Here is a 7,761-nt window from a genome sequence, read left to right on the forward strand (position 1 = left end):
ATAGAATATCTATATAGAATGCGATATTTTTGTTTACTATGGTGTGAATATTTATCACCGGCCGCGTTAGCCTGGGCTCTATCAAGTCCTAGATTCTAGAGTCTTACATGCCGAAAATATTCCACGTGGACAATTTTTTACAAAAGCGTGGACTTTTGACGATCCCTCCCCTTGTCTCATCTGTCGACGTGAACTTACTTCATATTTTTGAAAATATCCATTTTATAGGTATGCAAAAGTTACGAAACTTAAAGGGGCTGAGTATTGGCTGAAAATTAATTTTTTTCATAAAAACATAAGCTTCATGATTTTTCATGATTTTTCATTTTTCTTGTTTATTCAGAATGTCAGAACATTCAGAAATTCAGAAAATTTTATTCAAAATCGTCAATATTAGGTGAATCGACTTGTAACTTAAAATTTCTCTTTACAATTCACTGAAGAATACAAATGAATAATTAGTTTTCAAATATCACCCCCACAAGTCTTATTTGATTGCGTCCCAAAAAAACTCTGTAAGTGAAAAATTGAGCTTGCGAGTTTCACCTCCATTCACCTTATTTATAATTCTTAATAAAATTTACAAAAACATATTCTTTATGGAAAATACGTGTTAAACTTGCTTGCCATGTGAAGGTTACTGTGCAATTTTAGACTCCTTTTTATTTTAAAGATAATTCAGAATTATCTTTAAGATAAAATGAGTCTAAGGACAGACGTGAAATACTAATACCGCAGTAGTATATTTGTTCAAACAAATACAGCTTATACGTGAGACAGTGGTTTTTTCGATGTCAGACATTTCTGCATAAACATGTGCAATTAATAAAAAAGGTAAACTTGGAAATTGTTACGCGGCAGGATAAAGCCTGACGTCCGATTACAAGCGCGTAAACTCCCTTGAAACTGGCCCTATTTCTGAGTAAATATTGATTGGCCTATCTTATTAATGGAGGTTTCACACATAAAAAAGTCAAGCTTACTTTCGCATCTAAGGTAAATTAATAAAATTTGAATAATAAAATTTACTTGAAATCAAAATGTACATGAAGGCTTAGAAAAACGTAAAATTCTTCTATATTAAGTTGCATATAAATATGTGACGTGCGCCGAAGAAAGAGGGCTTACTCTGAAAATTGAGGTTTTTCAGGGCGAGCGGTCGAAGTCGACCCGATAGACGCGACTTTTAGGAGAGCGGGAAGACTCATGTAATCTTCCATATTTTCTTACCACAGCATTGTTACGCATATAGCGCCATATACAGGGTGATTTTTTAACTCGAAACTTTTAAATATCTTGAAAATTAGGCACTCTGTAAAAAAATGCTTTGAATCAAAATTTAGTCCCTCTGATGAATACATAGACTGATTTTAAAATCTTTTCCCCCACACCGCTCCCTGGGGGTGGGGGCAGGTTCGAAATCTTAAATGGGAACCCCTATTTTTTATGCCATATTCGGATTCTTTGGATAAAAATGCGTATGATTTGTCTGAAACATTTTTCTCGTTCGCGATAGATGGCGCTGTAATCGACGGAATTCAATTTTTCATCATTTTACTGTTATTGAGAATGCACGCTTACGATTCTGCAATATTTGAAATTAGTCTTAAAACAAACAACTACTTTCACCGTAACCCAGGAGCAACAAAATGGACGTAGCAGTTTTCTGTTCCCTTCGGGGTGCTTGATTTAACGTGAGTCGCCTTGCCTCTCACGATTCGCGCTCCTTGATTAGCGTGAGTCCCCTCGCCTCTCACGATTCGAGTCACTCAGGAAATCATCTTTTAATTAAACTACCCGATTTTAGAAATGAATGCCATGAAGTTCTTGATGTAAAGAGACATGATACGGATGAAATTTATTAGGTTTCAAAATTTTCTAAACACTGCTCTGAGATATTCCGGAATCACGATCAATTTCTCGTGTACGAACGTGAGGATTATTCGCCACTGCAGCTAATATTGCAATTTTATTTTCTCTAGTGACATTGGTTGTATGGATCTTTTTCTTAGGTTGAACACTTCCATCGGTATTAAATTTTGTAATAGTGCGAAAAAATAAAGCACGTGGCCAGAGCTAAAACTTAGGAATATTTAGGAAACACTTTTAATGTAAACGTATTACTTCATAATTACTTCTCAAGAACGGCGGACATATGTTTTTGCATGTTTTTCAAAATAATAATTACCAAAGAGATCCGAAGCTCTATTGCCCTTATTTTTAACCGACTTCGAAAAGAAGGAGTTTCTACCTATGTTCGTCGCGATGTATTTTTTTATGTACGAGTTTTATTGCACTCGTTGAAAGATTCTGTAGCGATTTGAAAAATTTTTTTTTCCGTGGTGCAGAATCGTAAGCGTGAATTCTCAGTAACAGTAAAATTAAGAAAAATTGAATTTTGTCGATTACAGCGCCATCTATCGCGAAACGAGAAAAATGTTTTAGACAAATCATACGCATTTTTATCCAAGGAAAGAATCCGAATATGCAATTGAAAATACGGGTTCCCACTGAATATTCTGAACTTGCCCCAACCCCAGGGGGTGGTGTGGGGGAACCGATTTTATCGTGAGTGTATATACTCCTCAGAACGATTGAATTTTGATTCATAACATTTTTTCATAGAGTGCCTATTTTTCGAGATATTAGAAAATCTCAATTTTAAAAAACCACCTTGTATATAATTAAAAGTTTGTCATAAGGACAACCGGAGGATTTCGCCGGGAGTGGGTGCTAATCTGAAGAACTGCACCCAATGCCAGCGAAATCGCGGTAAGATTTCAGTCATAAGTAAGATGATAAGGACGATTAGTTTAACAGAATATTTCGGACAAAATCCTTGCAACTCCCTTAGAAGGTAACTCCCTTATAACCTCTCTTTCTTTTCATTCTCCTTGGCTATGATTTTTTTGTCAGCTGGTGCCGAAAATTCGATAACGAACATGGTCCGCTTCTCGAAGTCAAAAAGAACCATGTCAGGCCTCGAGTGTGCAATAGAAACAATTGTCAAGAATATAAAGTTCTATTATATGCGGCACTTCTCATTCTCGACAATTGACGCTATTAGCCTAGGAGCATTTAGAGGAACAATATTAAGGATAATTCCGTAATATTAAAACAGATGGTAATAAAGCACTCTTAGTGCCACATTGTGCCTTTGGATGTAGGTCGTTCCCGCATGCATTGTACAACTAGATAGTATGTGTGCTAAATGCTTCGGGTGTACATGGCTCCCCCTGCAGCTATCATCGGCAATCTCTTGGCTCAAGGTGTGGCGACGGTATGTTAAGGAGGAAATGACACTGCCTTGACATGCCCAAATGAAACCCTCCGTGCCACACTTCAATACGGGTGATTTAAGGAAAGCAAAAGTTAGCTCACACGACATGGACTGATCCATATTTCTGTGGAAGATGCTGTGCATCCTCTTATCGATGAGCTATGCGTGGAAGTTTTTCTCTGGTACTTTCTTAATCCGGGCTCTCCGGAGTGAGTAATCGAGATAGATAAGATTTGATGCATTTTGCTCACCCCTCATACTGAAGTCAAGTCCGAGTGTTTCAGCAGCCTCCTCCGCTGTTTTGTACAGAAACGCTCCTTTGCCCACTTCTTCGTGATTCCTGACCATTTTAAGAAGAGGGTCTCTTCCATTTGCAACTCTATGTGCTGTACCGAGAATAATCCTGTTGTGAAGACATTCAAGACTCAATATTCCGCGACCACCTTGACGGCGTGAGATTTACAGTCACGGAACGGAAGACTTAAGATGCATGCTTTTGTTCATACATGCTCGTTTTTCGTCCATGGAACTACTCCAAATGAATCGAGTACTATCGGGACGGCAAGCATGTTCGTTGCAGATACTTTGTTCCTCGCCGACAGTTCGGAAGACCAAATCTGCCGGATGAGACGTTTGTATCTGCTTCGGAGAGTATCCTTTATAGATGTCACATCCTGAATGCGGCTCTGTGGCACGTCCAGGTATGTATAAGTCTCCCCAGCGCAAAGGTATCGTATAGCGCTTCTATCAACGAGCTCAGGATTTTCAGGGATGCCATTAAGTTTTCCTCGCTTCAAATAAATCTTGGCGCATTTATTTAACCCAAATTCCATTCCAATTACCTTAGTGTATCGTTCGACAATCCCTAGAGCTATATGTAGTTGCTCTTTGTTTTTAGCATAGATCTTAAGGTCGTCCATGTAAAATACATGAGTGACCTTGTATTTTCGATGTGCAGGTTTGCCGCACGAGTACCCGTCGGCATGGCGAAATGCTAGACATAGTGGCATTAATGTAAGGCAAAAGAGGAGTGGGCTCATGGTGTAGCCCTTAAAGACACCTCTATGAAAAGTGACCCTGTTAGTTGTCATACGATTTTTTCCAGATGAGATAGTAAATCTGGTTTTCCAAAGCGGCATCAATCTCTTTAAGCACCTAACTATTTGCGGATGAACGTTTAAGATATCCAAAAGACAGAAGATAAGTCTATGGGAGGTCGAATCGAAAGCTTTCCGATAATCAATCCAGGCCATCGATAGGTCACGCTGGTTGAATGCTGAATCTTTGCAGACACATCTATCGATGAGCAGGTTCTCCCGACATCCGGCTACGCCTTTCTTTGAGCCTCGCTTTTCATACATTTTTTGCCACACAGGTTCAATTGCCCGAACAATCCTATTATTTAGGATAGCTGTGAATATCTTATAAAGTGTGTTCAGACAAGTTATTGGCCTGTAATTCTTCGGGTAAGCTAATTTGCCTATTTTCGGCAGGAGTATTGCGCGCCCTTCCACCAACCACTCCGGAATCGGCTCTTCCGACTTCAAATATGAGGTTAAAATACGGGCCAAATGCTGATGGGTTGAAGAAAACTTCTTCCACCAGAAGGTTTTGATACAATCTGGTCTCGGTTCGGAATAGTTCTTCATCCGTCTTAACACTTTTTTCACCTCCTCGGTAGTGATGGGTGGGCATTCTTTATCAGGTGTTATGAGGGCAACACATAACTCCTTGAAGCTATTTATATTTTCTGAGTCTTCGTCCAGTCTATGTTGCACTTCGTAGGCCTGTCTCCAAAATACTTCGACCTCCTCTGGTTTGGGTGGGTATTCGACAGTAACTGGATGGTCTTGGAAGAGTCGAGATGGGTCAGAGAGAAACTGTTGATTTTCTCTGACCCACCTCTCCCTCCGCTCTAGACTTCTCTTAGCGTCAGATAGTATCCGTATTCTCTCAACAATATGCTGCCTGATGGTCAGCAGCTTTGACTTGTTAATTGTGTGATAGCGGGTCCGGAGTTCGCGCGCAAACTTCCGAACCTTGGCAGTAAAATTTCTGCCAAATGTGATGTAGTCAATCAGACATTGAATGCGGGACGCGTACTATCTTGCCCAGTCTATCTTTATGGCAAGTTGATGAATTCGTCTTTTGGTCTTACGATCAACCGTTGGTTTTGTTTTACGGTTCGCATCGGCCAAAGCTCTCGCTGCATTAAACACACAATAATCGATAGCCCAGAGGTCGGTATTTCTGGAAAAATGTCCACGAAGCTCGTCATCCATTTCAGCCAGATCTTTTAGGCTTTAGAGAAACCGTAGTGTTGATGTTTCTCCGGGTCGTAAAGCATCGCTCTGCCTCTATTGGATGCCTGCCCGCGGTTGGTCTTAGTGTCGCCTCTCTTTCCCTGTTGCTGGCTTGTTCTAGCTGTGGTAGAGTAGGCGGTCCGCTTACATAGCCCCTTTTTCGGAGTAGTTCAGCATGGTTTCGCAGACGTTGCTGCGAAAAGTGCGATAGCTCCGGGTGTGTCTCGCTCCACAGAGCATGCAGTCGTGCCATGTAACCCCGTTCAGGGGCCACACTCGCATCGTAGCACTCTAGTTAGTCGTGATCCAGTCGCTCCGTCCACCCCAAGATCGCGAGATGCCGCCGATCCATCGCATTGAATCCATTTTCATTGGCTCGACCAGCTTTAGATTGGTCGGCATTGTTGGCCGACCCATTGTCGGGAGCCCGTATTTTCACCTCATATTTGAAGTCGGAAGAGCCGATTCCGGAGTGGTTGGTGGAAGGGGGCACAATACTCCTGCCGAAAATAAGCAACTTAGCTGACCCGAAGAATTACAGCCAATAACTTGCCTGAACACACTTTATAAGATATTCACAGCTATCCTAAATGATAGGATTGTTTGGGCAGTTGAACCTGTGTGGCAAGAAATGTATGAACAGGGAGGCTCAAAGAAAGGCGTAGCCGGATGTCGGGAGAACCTGCTCATCGACAGATGTGTATTTTACATGGACGATCTTACGATCTGTGCTAAAAACAAAGAGCAACTACATCTAGCTCTAGGGATTGTCGAACGATATACTAAGGAAATTTGAATTCAATTTGGGTTAGATATTTGCACCAAGGTTTATTTGAAGCGAGGAAAACTTACTGGCATCCCTGAAGATCCTGAGCTCGCTGATAAAAGCGCTATACGACACTTTTGCGCTAGAGAGACTTATACATACCTGGGCGTGCCACACAGCCGCATTCAGGATGTAACATCTATAAAGGATACTCTCCGAAGCAGATACAAAAGTCTCATCCGGCAAATTTGGTCTTCCGAAATGTCGGCGAGGAACAAAGTATCTGCAACGAACATGCTTGCCGTCCCGATAGTACTCGATTCATTTGGAGTAGTTCCATGGACGAAGAACGAGCATGCATGAACAAAAGCATGCATCTTAATTCTTCCGTTCCGCGACTGTAAATCTCACGCCGTCAAGGTGATCGCGGAATACTGAGTCTTGAATGTCTTCACAACAGGATTATTCTGGGTATAGCACATAGAGTTGCAAATGGAAAAGACCCTCATCTTAAAATGGTTAGGAATCACGAAGCAGTCGGCAAAGGAGCGCTTATGTACAAAGCAGCGGAGGAGGCTGCTGAAACACTCGGACTTGACTTAAGTATGAGGGGTGAGCAAAATGCATCAAATCTTATCTATCTCGAGTACTCATCCTGAAAGCCCGGATTAAGAAAGCACAAGAGAAAAACTTTCGTGAACAGCTCCTCGGTAAGTGGATACACGGTATCTTCCATAGAAATGTGAAGGATCAGTCAATGTCTTGTGAGCTAACGTTTGCTTTCCTTAACTCGCCCGAATTGAAGTCTGGTACGGAGGGTTTCATTTTTGCATGCCAAGACTGTTTTATTTCCACCTAAACATACCGGCGCCACATTTTGAGCCAAGACATTCTGATGATAGCTGCAGGGCGTGCCATGCACACCCCGAGCATTTAGGTCACATACTATTTAGTTGTCCAACTAACGCGGGAACGAACTACATTCAAAGGCAAAATGCGGCACTAAGAGTGCTTTATTACCATCTCTGCCACTCTTCTGACATTAACCTTAATATCGATCCTCTATATGCTTCTAGGGAAATCCAGTCACTTGTCGAGAATGGGAAGTGCCGCATATACTGGAACTTTATATTCTCGACAATTGTTAAACTGATCGTCCTTATCATCGGCGCTCTTGGAGGTGCCAAGCTTTCACTTGCTAATGGCCTAAAAAGCATCCCTGCGTGTCAACAATATGCTAGAACACTTGCGGGAAAAATGCAGAAGGCGGTTGTCCTTGGGTCGTTTCGTGTTCTTAGGGTGCACGAGGCTTTTGCTGGATCGTCGTATTGATCCCTTTACAGATTGTAACCACCTATCTCACGGTCGTGAGACGTGGTTGTGGCTGAAATTCTACCGCGATTTCGCTGGGA

The 7,761-nt window shown here is 41.7% G+C and overlaps 1 protein-coding gene across 2 annotated transcripts in view; it reads left to right on the forward strand.

The window, feature by feature from the left end:
- The window catches only part of LOC117167731 (eukaryotic translation initiation factor 2 subunit 2-like), a 100,843-nt gene that overhangs the window by 51,241 nt on the left and 41,841 nt on the right, over positions 1-7,761 (forward strand). The gene's annotated exons all lie outside the window — the stretch shown is intronic.

Source organism: Belonocnema kinseyi, chromosome 2, assembly GCF_010883055.1.
Source record: "Belonocnema kinseyi isolate 2016_QV_RU_SX_M_011 chromosome 2, B_treatae_v1, whole genome shotgun sequence".
Classification (NCBI taxonomy): Eukaryota; Metazoa; Arthropoda; class Insecta; order Hymenoptera; family Cynipidae; genus Belonocnema; species Belonocnema kinseyi.